We start from the raw sequence: 18223 nt of genomic DNA, 5'->3' as shown, positions 1-18223 counted from the left end.
CATATAAACCTGGTGATTCAGATGCCATATAAACTGATCTGGCATCATGATTTCTTGAGCCTCTAGGGGGCGCAATTATTATCCGATTTGTCTGAAATTCTGTAAGGGGTGGTTTGTTTTGACTTTCAACAACTGTGCTAAGTGTGGTCTAAATCGGTTTATTATCTCATACAGCTGCCTTATAAGATGATCTTGGATCTTGACTTCTTGAGCCTCTAGAGGGCGCGATTATTATCCTATTTTGCTGAATTTCATAATGGAGTGTTTTAATTTGATTCCCAACAACTGTGCTAAGTATGATCCAAATCAGTTCATAACCTGTTACAGTTGCCATATAAACCGATCTCAGAACATGGCTTCTTGACCTTCGAGAGGGCGCAATTCTTATTTGATTTGGCTGCAATTCTGTAGGGGATGTTTAGTTATGACTTTCAAAAACTGTGCTAAGTATGATCCAAATCGGTTCATAACCTGATACAGATGCCATACAAACTGATCTGGGATCAAAACTTCTTGAGCCTCTAGAGGGCGCAATTCTTTTCCGATATGGCTGAAAATTCTCCTCCTATCATATGTGCCGAAAATTGGTCTGAGTCGGTTTATAACATGATATAGCCTCCATAAATTGATCTTCAGACATGATTTCTTAAAGCCCTATAGCCCTAAGCCCTATGATCGTCATGACATTTTAAGTTGAACTAGCTGTATCCGTCCGTCTGTACGTCCGTCCGTCCGCCCGTCCTTCCGTCCGTCCGTCCGCCCGTCCTTCCGTCCGTCCGCCCGTCCGTCCGCCCGTCCGTCCGTCCGTCTGTCTGTCGAAAGCATGCTAACTTTCGAAAGAGTAAAGCTAGACGCTTGAAATTTTGCACAAATACTTCTTATTAGGGTAAGTCGGTTGGGATTGTAAATGGGCTATATCGGTCCATGTTTTGATATAGCTGCCATATAAACCGATCTTGGGTCTTGACTTCTTGAGCCTCTAGAGGGCGCAATTTTCATCAGATTTAACCGACATTTTGCACATAGAGTTTTGCTATCACCTTCAACAACTGTGCTAAGTTTGTTTCAAATCGGTTCATAATCTGGTATAGCTGACATATAAACCGATCTTGGATCTTGATTTCTTGAGCCTCTAGAGGGCGCCATTCTCATCCGATTTGGCTGAAATCTTGCACGTAATGTTTTGGTAGCACTTTCATCAACTACGCTAAGTATGGTTTAAATCGGTTCATGTTTTGATATAGCTGCCATATAAACCGATCTTGGGTCTTGACTTCTTGAGCCTCTAGAGGGCGCTATTCTCGTCCAATTTTTTAAAATTTTGCACGTAGTGTTTTGGTAGCACTTGCAACAACTACGCTAAGTATGGTTTAAATCGGTCCATGTTTTGATATAGCTGCTATATAAGCTGATTTTGGGTCTTGACTTCTTGAGCCTCTAGAGGGCGCAATTTTCATCCGCTTTAACTGACATTTTGCACGTAGAGTTTTGCTATCACCTTCAACAACTGTGCTAAGTTTGTTTCAAATCGGTTCAAAATCTGGTATAGCTGCCATATAAACCGATCTTGGATCTTGATTTCTTGAATCTCTAGAGGGCGCAATTCTCATCAGATTTGAATGAAATTTTGTACAACGGCTTCTCTCAATAATTTCAACATACGTGTCTAATATGGTCTGAATCGATCATTAGCTTGATACAGCTCCCATATAAACCTATCTCCCGATTTTGCATCTTGAGCCCCTACAAGGCGCAACTCTTATCCGAATAAACTGAAATATTACACAATGACTTCTACAATATTCAGCATTCATTTATGGTCCGAATCGGACTACAACTTGATATAGCTCCAACTGCATAACAGTTCTTATTCAATATTCTTTGTTTGTCTAAAAAGAGATCCCGCGCATAGAACTCGACAAATGTGATCCATGGTGGAGGGTATATAAGATTCGGCCCGGCCGAACTTAGCACGCTTTTACTTGTTTTGGTCTCAAGAAGCCATATCGGGATATCGGTTCTTAAGGGGGGCTATACCACCATATTGACCGATTCGGATGAAACTTGGCACAGATGTTGTAAGTCATAAGATAGTGTTTTGGTCCATATTTCAACCAACTCAGGTGAAAATTTAGGCTTCTATAGGCTGAAAAAGTTAAATCCTGGAATCGGTTAATATGGGGCTACATCTGTTTATAGACCGTTTCGGATCATACTTCCCATGAATATTGGAAGTCAAAGCTTAAGTTTTTGTTCCAAATTCCAAATCGGATGAAAACTGACACTTCGAAGAGCGCAAGAAGTCAAATCCGGGGATCGGTTTATTTAGAGGCTATATCTGTTTATAGACCGATTCAGAGCATACTTGGCATGGATATTGTAAGTCATAACATAAGACTTTATTTCAAATTTCAGTCAAATCTGACGAAAATTTAGGCTTTGAATAGCTCAAGATGTCAAATCGGGGGATCGGTTTAAATAGGAATGGGTTATGGTCCATTGGCAATCCCCAATGACCTACATCAATAAGAAGTAGCAGTGCAAAATTATAAGCGGTTAGCTTTACGCTTTCGACCTCTATCGTGATTTCGACAGACGGGCGGACGGACATGGCTAGTTCGACTCAGAATGTTGAGACGATCCAGAACATATATACTTTATGGGGTCGCAGATCAATATTTCGAGGTGTTACAAACGGAATGACTAGATTAGTCTACCCCACACCCTATGATGGTGGGTATGAAAATATTGGGTTGCCCAAAAAGTAATTGCGGATTTTTTAAAAGAAAGTAAATGCATTTTTAATAAAACTAAGAATAAACTTTAATCAAATATACTTTTTTTACACTTTTTTTCTAAAGCAAGCTAAAAGTAACAGCTGATAACTGACAGAAGAAAGGATGCAATTACAGAGTCACAAGCTGTGAAAAAATTTGTCAACGCCGACTATATGAAAAATCCGCAATTACTTTTTGAGCAACCCAATATTTGTTGCTGCGAATACAATACATTTTGGCTATGGTGAGCTGTTCGCTGCAATCGCACATAAAATTCCGAATGGACTTTTGCAATGTGAATGTTAACTATTTGCCTGCAGTTAAAAAAGCAGAACTTGTTGCAAAATAACTTCAGTTGAGTGAGGCCATATACAGCCATGTACGTTGAGACAATCATAGAGACCGGGCAATATACCCTTCATACATCGACGAAATGGCTATATACATATTGGGTGCGGTAAATGGTTGAAATGGTTAAAGATTTAGGAGAAATTGTATTTTTACCAAAATACAACTTTGCAAAGGAAGACTAAGAAAGCAGAAAAGAAATATCAGCATATTTATAAAATTAAATTTCAGTTTAAAAACTTCAAAGCTTTATCGAGGCTCCAAGCAGGATTTTCGTTCAGTTTTGAGGCATATTATCACTCTCGTTTGCAAAGATGATGAAAATAAAATTATATTGGTTGTTATTTTCATTCGGAACTATTGATGCTTCTGTGCGCAGGATGAAAAACGGGCCGTCAAACTCTTACTCTGTTTTCGCTTTTTGGTAGTTACTTTCTTTTATTTTATTTTTTTGATTACTTTTGTATTTGCAGTACCGGGTATTATGCTAAAGGGTGATTTTTTTGAGGTTAGGATTTTCATGCATTAGTATTTGACAGATCACGTGGGATTTCAGACATGGTGTCAAAGAGAAAGATGCTCAGTATGCTTTGACATTTCATCATGAATAGACTTACTAACGAGCAACGCTTGCAAATCATTGAATTTTATTACCAAAATCAGTGTTCGGTTCGAAATGTGTTCATTCACCGTAACGTTGCGTCCAACAGTATCTTTGAAAAAATACGGTCCAATGATTCCACCAGCGTACAAACCACACCAAACAGTGCATTTTTCGGGATGCATGGGCAGTTCTTGAACGGCTTCTGGTTGCTCTTCACTCCAAATGCGGCAATTTTGCTTATTTACGTAACCATTCAACCAGAAATGAGCCTCATCACTGAACAAAATTTGTCAAAATTTTAACACATTTCGAACCGAACACTGATTTTGGTAATAAAATTCAATGATTTGCAAGCGTTGCTCGTTAGTAAGTTTATTCATGATGAAATGTCAAAGCATACTGAGCATCTTTCTCTTTGACACCATGTCTGAAATCCCACGTGATCTGTCAAATACTAATGCATGAAAATCCTAACCTCAAAAAAATCACCCTTTATTAATATGCAAGGATTGCATCAAAACAAGTAAAAGCGTGCAAAGTTCGGCCGGGCCGAATCGTACATGCCCTCCACCATGGATCGCATTTGTCGAGTTCTTTTCCCGGCATCTCTTCTTAGGCAAAAAAGGATATAAGAAAAGATTTGCTCTGCTATTAGAGCGATATCAAGATATGGTCCGGTTTGGACCACAATTAAATTATATGTTGGAGACCAGTGTAAAATGTCAGCCAATTCGAATAAGAAGGGGACAACCCCTTAGGGGGCTCAAGAAGTAAACTAGAGAGATCGATTTATATGGGAGCTGTATCGGGCTAAAGACCGATTCAGACCATAATAAACACGTATGTTGATGGTCATGAGAAGATCCGTCGCACAAAATTTCAGGCAGATCGGATAATAATTGCGACCTCTAGAGGCTCAAGAAGTGAAGATCCCAGATCGGTTTATATGGCAGCTATATCGGGTTATGCACCGATTTGAACCTTATTTGACATAGTTGTTGAAAGTAAGAATAAAATACGTCATGCAAAATTTCAGCCAAATCGGATAGGAATTGCGCCCTCTAGCAGCTCAAAAAGTCAAGTCCCCCGATCTGTTTATATGACAGCTATATCAGGTTATGAACCGATTTTAAACATACTTGGCATAGTTGTTGGATATCATAACAAAATACTTCGTGCAAAAATTCATTCGAATCGGATAAGAATTGCGCCCTCTAGAGGTTCAAGAAGTCAAGACCCAAGATCGGTTTATATGGCAGCTATATCAGGTTATGAACCGATTTGAACCATACTAGGCACAGTTGTTGGATATCATAACAAAATACTTTGTGCAAAAATTCATTCAAATCGGATAGGAATTGCGCCCTCTAGAGGCTCAAGAAGTCAAGACCCAAGATCGGTTTATATGGCAGCTATATCAGGTTATTGGAGATTTTCATTTCAAGGAGCGGAAGCCAAGGGAATGTAGGGTCAATCTGTGGGAATTAGGGTTGAATGCTTCAAAGCGAGACCTTAGTAAGTACTCACGTAAGGATAAGGACGGAAACTACTGCTAGAGACCTAAGCAAGTACTCAAACAAGGACAATCAGGAAAACTACGGCAAGAGACCTTAGTCATGACTTAAGCCAGGACTATGCGGGGAACTACGGTAAGGATTCTACAAGATAGCCAGGAGACCGTGGAGGGTACTCCAGCAAGGATATGCCAGGATCCTACAGGATAGCCAGGAGACCTTGGAAAGTACTCCAGCAAGGATATGCTGGGATTCGACGGGGTAGCCAGGAGACCGTGGTAAGTACTCCACCAAGGATATGAAAGAATTCTACAGGAGAGGCAGGAGGCCGTGGTAAGTACTCCCGTAAGGATATACCAGGATAGCCAGGAGACCATGATAAGTACTCCAGCCAGGATATGCTAGGACTCTACAGGATAGGCAGGAGAACGTGGAAAGTACTCCAGTAAGGATATGCTAGGATATTCTACAGGAAAGTCAGGGGACCATGCCAAGAACTCTACAGGATAGACAGGAGACCGTGGCAAGTACTCCAGTGAGGATATGAAAGGATTCTACAGGATAGGCAGAAGACCGTAGTAAGTACTCCAGTGAGGATACGAAATTATTCTACAGGATAGTCAGGAGACCGCGGAAAGTACTCCAGTAAGGATATGCTAGGATTCTACAGGCAAACCAGGAAGCCGTGGCAAGGACTCTACAGGATAGACAGGAGACCGTGGCAAGTACTCCAGTGAGGATATGCCAGGATTCTACAGGATAGCCAGGAGACCGTGGTAAGTACTACAGTGAGGATACGAAAAGATTCGACTGGATAGTCAGGAGGCCGTGGAAAGTACTCCAGTAAGGATATGCTAGGATTCTACAGGCAAGCCAGGAGACCGTGGCAAGGACTCTACAGGATAGACAGGAGACCGTGGCAAGTACTCCAGTGAGGATATGCCAGGATTCTACAGGCAAGCCAGGAGACCGTGGCAAGGATTCTACAGGATAGACAGGAGACCGTGGTAAATACTCCAGTGAGGATATGAAAGGATTCTACAGGATAGGCGGGAGTCCGTGCTAAGTACTCCCGTAAGGATACGCAAGGATAGACAGGAGACCGTGATAAGTACTGCAGTGAGGATATGCCAGGATTCTACAGGATAGGCAGGAAACCGTGGTAAGTACTCCCGTAAGGATACGAAAGGATTCTACAGGATAGTCAGGAGACCGTGGAAAGTACTCCAGTGAGGATACGAAAGGATTCTACAGGATAGGCAGGAGACAGTGGTAAGTACTCCCGTAAGGATACCCAAGGATAGACAGGAGACCGTGCTAAATACTCCAGTGAGTATATGAAAGGATTCTACAGGGTATGTTAAGTACTCCAGTGAGGATACGAAAGGATTCTACAAGATAGACAGCAGACCATGTTAAGTACTCCACCAAGGATATGAAATAATTCTACAGGATGGACAGCAGGCCGTGGTAAGAACTCCCGTAAGGATATACCAGGATAGCCAGGAGACCGTGATAAGTACTCCAGTAAGGATATGCTAGGATTATACAGGTAAGCCAGGAGACCGTGGCAAGGACTCTACAGGATAGACAGGAGACCGTGGTAAATACTCCAGTGAGGATATGAAAGGATTCTACAGGATAGACGGGAGACCGTGGTAAGTACTCCAGTAAGGATATGAAAGGATTCTACAGGGTAGGCAGGAGACCGTGCTAAGTACTCCCATAAGGATACGCAAGGATTCTACAGGATAGAAAGGAGACCGTGATAAATACTGCAGTGAGGATATGAAAGGATTCTACAGGTAGACAGGAGACTGTGGTAAGTACTCCCGCCAGGATATGCTAGGATTCTACAGGATGCCGTGGTAAGTACTCCAATCATGATAAGGAAAAGATCAAAGGCTAGGAGTTATGGAGGCCTGTGTAAGTACTCCAAGGATAATATCAGAATATTCTTACTTATCGCTGTCCGATGTTCACTGTTGCGTTGCTACGCACTGAATATCCGCATTTGCTTGGGTGTCTCCCTTTTATACTCATCACCAGCCACGTGCTATGTGGGCCTCATGCAAACAGTTGCTGACTGACGTTGCAACAACAACATCTCCCCGAATAATAGAGATGCGCTGTCGTCGTTTTGTTGTTGTTGCCTTACGGTAGACACAAGGGCTAAGCTGGCAGAGTTTATTGATAATTCTTCAAACAAAATTAAACGAATACTTCCATGTTGTGTACGAAAATGAGTATGACGATTTTCCTAATCGCAAGATGTTCCTTATTTCATAATTTTTCTACGATATAAAGGAAGTTTTGGGACAGCCATATTTGTAGCAAATATAAATTAATCAGCTCAGCCCAACTTTCTCAATGCTCGTTCGATTGTAATTACATCGTCATTGGTGGAGGTCGTCTAAAATGGAGGCCAATTTTTAGAGCTGCAGTGCGACACCTCAGTGTGGAGAAGTTTTTTTATGGCATAGTACCTCACGAATGTCGCCAGCATTAGGAGGAGATAACCACGGCTGAGAATTTTCTGATGATCACGTCAGGACTCGAACCCAGGCCTTCTGTATCATAGGCGGTTATGCAAACCTCTGCGCTACCTCCAGTTATTTATAATTTTTAAACCTTTTTTATGGTTTCCCCCATTAGAAAATGTTGTTCAATTGACTTTTTAATTAATTTATTAGAAACTCTACGTTTTGCAAAAGAATTGCTTACAAATATTAACTTTCAAACATTTAACTGCTGTTGATGAAGCTCCTTCTGAATCTTGCTTTCTTTCATGTGGCCCCACTTGTGCACCTGCTTCTGTGCTTTGAGTGTTGCTAAACACAGAAACACTTCGGAAGTGTGTTAAACTCATTCATCTTCATTACACCTTTGTACAATGAATGGATTACATATCGGTGTTAATGGTGTTCCTCACACACACACATATAAAGACAGGGCGCTTTATGCATATGCTTGTGTACACAAACATGTGAGTTGATCAAAACGCCTTTTGCAAACCCGTGGAATATCCCTTTGAGAGGATGGGTGAATATCAGCGTCATATGATGGGATTTTCTTTAAAGAGCTCCACTTCAGAGCTGAAATTAATTTATTTATGTAGTCTCATACTCCTTAGTGAATATATCCATGTATTGTGTATTGATGGAGGTCGAGTTTCTTGTATTTATACACGCTCACACCTACACCGGCATGATTACATTTCATTTTTATTATCATAATGTTCGATTGTATGCTGTTGATTGCATCTGTTTGTGTTTGAGAATGTGTGGGTGTTTGTGAGTGTGTGTGTGCGAATATTTGTTTTGAGTCAATCAGTGTCATTGTAAGTTGTTCTCATGACATTTTGATGACAGGATTCATGTGCTTGTCACACCTCACATTTGTGGTTTCATGTATTTTTGTTATGTGCTGCCTCTCTCTCTCTCTCTCTCTTACCCCTTCTCTTTCGCCCTCTATAGTTATTGTTGCCATTGTTATTAGCAGTGCCCGGGGTTTGAGGGTAGGATATGAAAAGTGTTTCCTTTCATTGCTTTGATTTGTGTCAATGGCTGCCACATGACACCAATGACTCCCTATTATGCTGCCGATTGCCACTTCCTACCCCTCTTCACCCTCCCACGTATGTCGATAGTCTAGGATACGGGTCAACCTATTCATATCCCATTTCAATGGCCTAGTTGACATGGGTCAGAGTAGATTTGATCAAAAACCTATCGAAATCTAGACTACAATAAATAATAAGGCATCATTTCCAATAGAATAGCTTCAGGAACAGAGATTTAAACTTAAAGTGTTGCGACAGTTCGCTAAGCCAATATGTAGATGGTGCGGCTAGAGCAAGTCATAGTGGGGTTAGTTAATCTAAGGTAAATGAATTCAAGTTAAAAGTGACAGTGGTTGCGTAGAGGATGAGGGATAGCATGTAACCATGGAAAGTGGCTTCATCTTGTCAAAGCCCATTTCAATTTTGGTTCGTCCTTCATAGCAATTGTGGACATTGTGGTGCTCCCCAGGGTAGTTTCGTTTAACGACAGTTAGGGAGTAAGTAAGTAAGTAAGTAAGTAAGTGAGTAAGTAAGTAAGTAAGTAAGTAAGTAAGTAAGTAAGTAAGTAAGTAAGTAAGTAAGTAAGTAAGTAAGTAAGTAAGTAAGTAAGTAAGTAAGTAAGTAAGTAAGTAAGTAAGTAAGTAAGTAAGTAAGTAAGTAAGTAAGTAAGTAAGTAAGTAAGTAAGTAAGTAAGTAAGTAAGTAAGTAAGTAAGTAAGTAAGTAAGTAAGTAAGTAAGTAAGTAAGTAAGTAAGTAAGTAAGTAAGTAAGTAAGTAAGTAAGTAAGTAAGTAAGTAAGTAAGTAAGTAAGTAAGTAAGTAAGTAAGTAAGTAAGTAAGTAAGTAAGTAAGTAAGTAAGTAAGTAAGTAAGTAAGTAAGTAAGTAAGTAAGTAAGTAAGTAAGTAAGTAAGTAAGTAAGTAAGTAAGTAAGTAAGTAAGTAAGTAAGTAAGTAAGTAAGTAAGTAAGTAAGTAAGTAAGTAAGTAAGTAAGTAAGTAAGTAAGTAAGTAAGTAAGTAAGTAAGTAAGTAAGTAAGTATGTAAGTAAGTAAGTAAGTAAGTAAGTAAGTAAGTAAGTAAGTAAGTAAGTAAGTAAGTAAGTAAGTAAGTAAGTAAGTAAGTAAGTAAGTAAGTAAGTAAGTAAGTAAGTAAGTAAGTAAGTAAGTAAGTAAGTAAGTAAGTAAGTAAGTAAGTAAGTAAGTAAGTAAGTAAGTAAGTAAGTAAGTAAGTAAGTAAGTAAGTAAGTAAGTAAGTAAGTAAGCATGTAAGTGTGTAAGTAAGTAAGTAAGTAAGTAAGTAAGTAAGTAAGTAAGTAAGTAAGTAAGTAAGTAAGTAAGTAAGTAAGTAAGTAAGTAAGTAAGTAAGTAAGTAAGTAAGTAAGTAAGTAAGTAAGTAAGTAAGTAAGTAAGTAAGTAAGTAAGTAAGTAAGTAAGTAAAAAAGTAAGTAAGTAAAAAAGTAAGTAAGTAAGTAAGTAAGTAAGTAAGTAAGTAAGTAAGTAAGTAAGTAAGTAAGTAAGTAAGTAAGTAAGTAAGTAAGTAAGTAAGTAAGTAAGTAAGTAAGTAAGTAAGTAAGTAAGTAAGTAAGTAAGTAAGTAAGTAAGTAAGTAAGTAAGTAAGTAAGTAAGTAAGTAAGTAAGTAAGTAAGTAAGTAAGTAAGTAAGTAAGTAAGTAAGTAAGTAAGTAAGTAAGTAAGTAAGTAAGTAAGTAAGTAAGTAAGTAAGTAAGTAAGTAAGTAAGTAAGTAAGTAAGTAAGTAAGTAAGTAAGTAAGTAAGTAAGTAAGTAAGTAAGTAAGTAAGTAAGTAAGTAAGTAAGTAAGTAAGTAAGTAAGTAAGCAATTTTTTTGATTTTCTTGAAATGTTTGCATATTGTGTAGGGTGGTCTGGAAGGAAACATAGGCTATATAATTTTTCGGTATAGGAAGGGGGCGGACCCTTCCCCTAATGCCAAAAACACAACCCAAAATCAAAAGTAGACCGATCGGGACAATATAGGTATAACATGAGAGGTATTGGAGAGTAGAATACGAATATGGTATTGAAATTTGAGTCTAAGTTCCCATCGGGCCGCCCAACCCCAAAACTCCCCCAAACAGACATATTCGTAGTCAATTTTAACATGGGGCTCAAATGAAAGTTATTCGGGAGTAGATTTCGAATCTGGGATACAAAATCGGATTGAAGTGTAGGGAGTCATGTTACCTCTCAAAAACTCCATTAGACCCATTATGACTATATGATACTTGGCAGAACCGATTTTCTTAAAATTTGCGCATAGTGTGTAGGTTGGTCTGCAAGGAAACATAGGATATATAATTTTTAGATATCGGATGGAGGCGGGCCCCCCCCCTTACCCCAAACAAGGGTATCAAAGGAATGGTATTGGAGATAAGAAAACGATTATGGTATTAAAATTTGGGTCCAAGTACCCAGCGGGCCCCCGTTCCCAAAACTCCTCTAAAAAGATATATTCGAAGTTCATGTCAATATGGGTCTCAAATGAAAAGTATTAGGCGGTAGATTACAAATATGGCTTAATACATTAGGTTCAAGCAATGGGAGGTCGCTCACCCCCAAAATACCCCGGAATAGGCATAGTAGCCGACCATAGTTATATGGGACTCAAATGAAAGGTATTTGAGAGCAGATTACGAATATGACATTGAAATTTGCGTTCAAGTCTAGGTGGCGCTTTTTCTCCTAAAGATACGGCAAATGGGTTATTTGACCCATTATGACAATATGGGACTCAAATGAAAGGTATTTTAGAGTACAAAACTAATTTGATATCCAATTTTGTAGCCAAGTGTTTTGGGGTACGCCCTAAAGCTCTCTCTAAACTGAACTTCATTTTCGTTGGGAATAATGAACGAATTTGATATCTATTTTCAGTGCAAAGTGCCGGTGGCCTCCCTAGCACACCCAAAACACCCTTCAAACGGTTTATGTTGTATTTACCGGCCATGGTAATATGGGGCTCAAATTAAAGGAATTTAGGGAGTGCAGTACGATTTTGATATCCATATTTGAGTCGAAATGTCTGAGGTGCAACCCCTTCCCTAATTAGAACATTACCACCAGCAACCGAAAGGGGCAAGTTTATACTCAATGATAAGGGACCTTCTTTATAGCCGAATCCGAATGGCGTCCCGCAGTGCGACACCTCTTTGGGGAAATATTTTAAATGACCATGCATGGCATTGTACCTCACAAATTTCGCCAACATTAATAGGGGATAAACACCGCTTTGTTCGATGTTCTGGCCAGCATTCGAACGCGTTCAGCGTCATAGGCTACAATGGCACAAATTCGATATCCACATTCAGGGCGAAGCGTCCCCACTCTAAAGAGATATTAGAGAGTTAAAGAAGGCGCAGCGGAGCGGGCCCGTATCGACTAGTAAGATATATATGTTGACAATGACAAGTTGGGGTTCAAAGAGAGAGAAACACGATGTTGATAGTTTTTTGGTAAAGGAATTTGAGATTAGAAAACGATGTGATATCTAATTTTGGTGGCTAAAATTTTGGGGGACTCCTCATCCCATAAACTCCCCTTAAACCAGGGGCAGGCAAATGCATACACACTATTGCACATATTTGTGTAAACAAACAAGAACGTGGGCGTGGAATTATTACGCACACTATCACATATGTCCAACATTGCCTTACACCAATGGCAATAAGGGGTTGAAATAAATGATACTTGAGAGTAGAGCACGATGCTGATATTATTTCAGGGCTAAGTTTTTGGGGGACTACCCCATCCTCCAAAACACCCATAAATCGGACATATTTACCGACCATGGCAATATGGGGCTCAAATGAAAGGTATTGGGGAGTAGAGCGCGAAATTGATATCCAATTTTGGAACCACGTTTCTGGGGGTTCATACAACCCCCCAGACCCACAAACCACTACCCTGGGAGCCTTCCCATGAGAATATACAGTTTTTAAGAATGGATTACATCTAAGATTCCATCCTTAATGACCCTGAAACCTATGACCAAATTCATAGACCAATAAAGATCGTATGGGATTGAAATAAAGGCATTTACACCATTATTCTGTTAATCAAGCGACATATATATGCCATTTTCATAGCATGGTATATCACAAAAACTCTTTAATTGTGGAAAATAAATACTCAAAGGATATTTTTGTTCCATATAATGTAAAAGAAGGCGCAGTTAGTACATTATTGGGTTGCCCAAAAAGTAATTGCGGATTTTTTAAAAGAAAGTAAATGCATTTTTAATAAAACTTAGAATGAACTTTAATCAAATATACTTTTTTTACACTCTTTTTCTAAAGCAAGCTAAAATTAACAGCTGATAACTGACAGAAGAAATAATGCAATTACAGAGTCACAAGCTGTGAAAAAATTTGTCAACGCCGACTATATGAAAAATCCGCAATTACTTTTTGGGCAACCCAATATTTTAGAAAATAAATAGTAAAATCACCTCCAAAGTATATCGTCTTCTTAAAACCACCACCTCCATTATTTGTGCTGTTTAAATCCTATTATTATTAAACAAACAAAAATCTTACATTAATCCTTTAATATCCACACCCACTTCCCCAGCTCACTCACTCATAGCGTCGTTGAATGACGTTATCCATTCCCAGGATAACAAGCAGATATTCATTTGTATTGTTAACCGCGCGCCCATTCTCATATCGGAAATTGATTTTAAAGTGTATGGGAGTAAATATTTGCTTAGGCGTTGTGCTACATTCTTTTTAAATACTATTTCCTGCCCATGCTCCTTTACTACGATTGCTGCTGCCGCTGCGGCGTAGTCCTTCATATCCTTACATTGCTTACGCTTGATTTGAGTTAATTATTCATGAGTTATTTGAATTTGCTCTATGCACCCATTCCCGCAGTTCTCCCATTTGGAGCTCCCTTGTCATTCGGTTTGGCTTGATTTTGGTCTTCATGAGTTTACATTTCCTTACTTTGTGCTTATTTTAGTAATATTTTATGCAAATAATTTCTGTTTGTGCACTCAATCGTAATAGAATCTGCAATAATAGCGAAAAATGAGAGAAATTTTCTGAGGTGGGCGTTTGGTGGTGTATAGAGTTGTCAAGGGGAGAGATGAAATGTTCCAGCAAAATAATATCGGAAATAAATTTTCATGGATACGTGACAGCCAATTTTGATGTTTGATACATATTTTACTCAAATTCCATGCAGTTCCACCTGTTCATGTAAACACTCGGTGAAGAGTTCAACGTGTCCGCCTATAACGCCGAACGCCTGGATTCAAATCCTAGCGTGAACATCAGAAAAATATTTGCTGCGGTGTTTATCCTCCTACTAATTCTGGCTACATTTGTGAGGTATCCTGCCAAGTTAAAACTTCTCTCATAAATGGTGTCGCTATGCGGCACACCGTTCGGACTAGGCATAAACAAGTAAAAGCGTGCTAAGTTCGGCCGGACCGAATCTTGAGAACCTACCACTATGGGATCTGTTAAAAATTTCTACAAAACAAGCCGAAACGGGTCCGCTCCGCTGAGCCTTCTTTAACCCTCTAATATCACTTCGCCCTGAATGCGATATCGAATTCGTGTCATTGTAGCCTCAGACGCTGAACGCGTTCAAAGCGATGGTTGGCGACATTTGCGAGGTACAATGCCTTGCATGGTAATTTAAAACATTTCCCCAAAGAGGTGTCGCACTGCGATGGGTACATGGACCCAAATTTTAATACCATATTCCTTTTCTGGCCTCGAATACCTTTCATTTGGTACCCTTGTTGTGCCCATCGAAGCACTTTCGGATATGGGTAGCGTTTTTGGGGTAAGGATGAGGGTCCGCCTCCACCCGATATAAAACAAGTAAAAAGGCGTTAAGTTCGGCCGGGCCGAACTTTGGATACCCACCACCTCGGCTATATATGTAAACCACCTTTCGTCAAAATCCGGTGCAAAACTCATAACTTATGTCCCATAGCAGAAATATGTGGAGGGGCTTAACTTAACTCTTTGTCCCAAATTTCGGCAACATCGGACAATAAATGCGCTTTTTATGGCCCCAAAACCTAAAACCGAGAGATCGGTCTATATGGCAGTTATATCCAAATCTGGACCGATCAGTGCGATAATGCAGAAGTATGTCAAGGGGCTTAACTTAACTCACTGTCCCAAATTTCGGCGACATCGGACAATAAATGCGTGTTTTATGGGCCTAAGACCCCAAATCGGAGGATCGGTCTATATGGCAGCTATATCTAAATCTGGACCGATCTGAGCCAAATTCACAGAGTACGTCGGAGGGCCTAACGCCCCAAATAGGAGGATCGGTCTATATGGCAGCTATATCCAAATCTAGACCGATCTGAGCCAAATTGACGGAGGATATCGAAGGGCCTAACGCAACTCACTGTCCCAAATTTCAGCAAAATCGGATAATAAATGCGACTTTTATGGCCCTAAGACCCTAAATCGGAGGATCGGTCTATATGGGGGCTATATCAAGTTGGGGCGGCCCGATGAGTACTTAGATTTCAATTTCAATACCATATTCGTATTATACTCTTCATTACTTCTCATTTGATACCTATATTGTCTGGATCGGGCCACTTTTGATTTTAGATTGTGTTTTTGGCATTAGGAGGAGGGTCCGTCCCCCTTCCGATATCGAAAAATTACATAGTCTATGTTTACTTTCACACCAACCTACACAATATGCGAAAATTTCGAGAAAATCAGTTCTGCCGTTTTTCAGTCTATACGGATCAAACAAGCCGAGAGCCATATATCCGTGATTGGTTAATGTGCCCATTTTGGGCGTTTTTGTGGGGTGGGGTGACCCCCTACACTTCGACATGAATTTGTATGCCAGATTCGTTATCTACTCCCGCATACTTTTCATTTGATACCCATATTGTCCTTATCGGTCCACTTTTGATTTTGGGTGGTGTTTTTGGGGTAACAGTGGAGTGGCCTATTCCTACTTCTTGACCACATTCGTAATCTACTCCCGAATACTTTTCATTTGAGTCCCATTTTGTCAAGATCGTCAAATATACCTATTTTAAGGGGTATTGGGCTTGGGGTGCCACCCAGGTCTACTCCCGCATACTTTTCATTTGATACCCATTTTACCTTATCGGTCCATTTTTTATTTTGGGTGGTGTTTTTGGGGTAGCGGTGGAGGTTCCGCCCCCTTCCGTTATTAATAAATTAATAAGTCTATTCCTACTTCCTGACCATATTCGTAATCTGCTCCCGAATACCTCTCATTTCAGACCCATATTGTCATGATCGTCAAATAAACCTACATAGAGGGGTTTTGGGGCTGGGGCGGCCCCCCTGGTACTGGGACCTAACTTTTATTATGATATTCGTACTCTACTCTTGAATACCTCTCATTTGAATCCCATATTGTCCCGATCGGTCCACTTTTATTTTTGGGTAGTACTTTTGGGATAAGGGGGAGGGTCCGCCCCCTCCTGATATCAAACAAACAACCGATTTGAGCCGTACTTGACACAGTTGTTGGGGGTCATAACAGAACACTGCATGCAATATTTCAGTCAAATCGAACAAAAATTGAGGCTTGTAAGGACTTAAAAGTCAAATCGGAAGATCGGTTTATATGGGAGCTGTATCAGGTTATAGACGGATTTGGACCGTACTTGGCACAGTTGTTGGAAGTCCTAACAGAACTTACTTTACTTTAATTGGTATGACAGAACATTTGTTCCACTAGCCGAACGTAGAATAGCGTTTCAAGGGCCTCGATTTTCTGCGCTCATTCGGAAATCTCTGATACCAAGTTTCGAGGTGTCTCCCACCTCTTGATCTTTCCATCGTACTTTTGGCCTTTCTGGTTTGAGTGTTTCACAGTGATTGCCTCCAAAAAACTTTTTTGCTGGATCTTATTCATCCATTCTGACAACATAACCTAGCCAATGCAATTGGTGTCATTCGTTTCGGTTGCGGCAGCGCCGAGGTAGATAAACTTACTGACTATCTCAAAGTTGTGGTTCCCAACTTTCTCCATTTTCTTGGTTTGCTCGGTTGTACAAAGCTTTTTGGGAGTTGAAATCATCCATTTCGTCTTATCTCCTTTTACAACCAGACCAATTTTCACTGACTCTCTTTCGATTCTTTCAAAGGCCGCAATTACTACTTCCGGTGACCAACCTATGATATCGATGTCGTCGGCAGCATGTGTTCTCTTGTGATTAGTGTGCCCTATCTATTCACATCTGCATCTCGTATAATCTTCTCCAGCAGGATATTAAAAGGACCACACGATAGGCTGTCTCCTTGTCTGAAATCTCGTTTGGTATTAAATGGTTCTGAGAGATTATTTCCTATTCTTACTGAAGAACGCGTATCAGCATATTCTGCAGAGTCCTATTAATTTTGCAGGGCTAACAAACTCTAACATGGCTTGAAATACCTTTGAACATAAAGGATTATCAAAAACGGCTTTGTAGTCAAAAAAGAGATGGTAGGTGTTGACTTGTCCTTCTCGGGTCTTTTCCAGGATTTGACGCAGTGTGAATATCTGGTCTAGAATGGATTTACCAGGTCTAATACCGCATTAATAGGTCCCAATTACCTCATTGATTTTTACCACGGTGCGCTTGAGAGTATCTCGTATGCGATGGGGGAGGAGACTTATTCCTCTGTAGTTGGCACATTCCGTTTTGTCTCCTTTCTTGTGTACGGGACATAGTATGTACGTGTACGGTACGCAGATAAGCTGATGCATAGGCCTTAACAGAGTGTCGCCTCCGGTCTTAAACAGTTCAGCGAGTAACCCGTTGGCTCCTGCTGCCTTGTTGTTCTTTAGTCGGGTCACTGCTACTTGCACCTCATTCTATACCATCATTAGGGATTGGCTCTGCGGTATCCTCCTCGCCCCCAACGTCGGACACTAGCAGCTGGGTAAAATGTTCTTTCCATATCCTCAGCATGTTATCTGTGTCAGTTGCCAGATTTCCTTCTTTGTCTCTGCAGGAGGATGTGCCTGCACCAAAGCCATCGGTTTGATGTTTAATTCTTTGGTAGAAATTTCGGACTTTATTCTGACTCCTGTATATCTCCATACGCTCACACTCACGTCTTTCCATTTACTTTTTATACCCTCCACCATAAGATGGGGGGTATACTAATTTCGTCATTCTGTTTGTAACTACTCGAAATATTCGTCTGAGACCCCATAAAGTATATATATTCTTGATCGTCGTGACATTTTATGTCGATCTAGCCATGTCCGTCCGTCTGTCCGTCCGTCCGTCCGTCCGTCCGTCTGTCTGTCGAAAGCACGCTAACTTCTGAAGGAGTAAAGCTAGCCGCTTGAAATTTTGCACAAATACTTCTTATTAGTGTAGGTCGGTTGGTATTGTAAATGGGTCATATCGGTCCATGTTTTGATAAAGCTGCCATATAAA

Source organism: Stomoxys calcitrans, chromosome 5 (assembly GCF_963082655.1).
Source record: "Stomoxys calcitrans chromosome 5, idStoCalc2.1, whole genome shotgun sequence".
Lineage (NCBI taxonomy): Eukaryota > Metazoa > Arthropoda > Insecta > Diptera > Muscidae > Stomoxys > Stomoxys calcitrans.
This window is presented reverse-complemented; position numbering follows the sequence as displayed.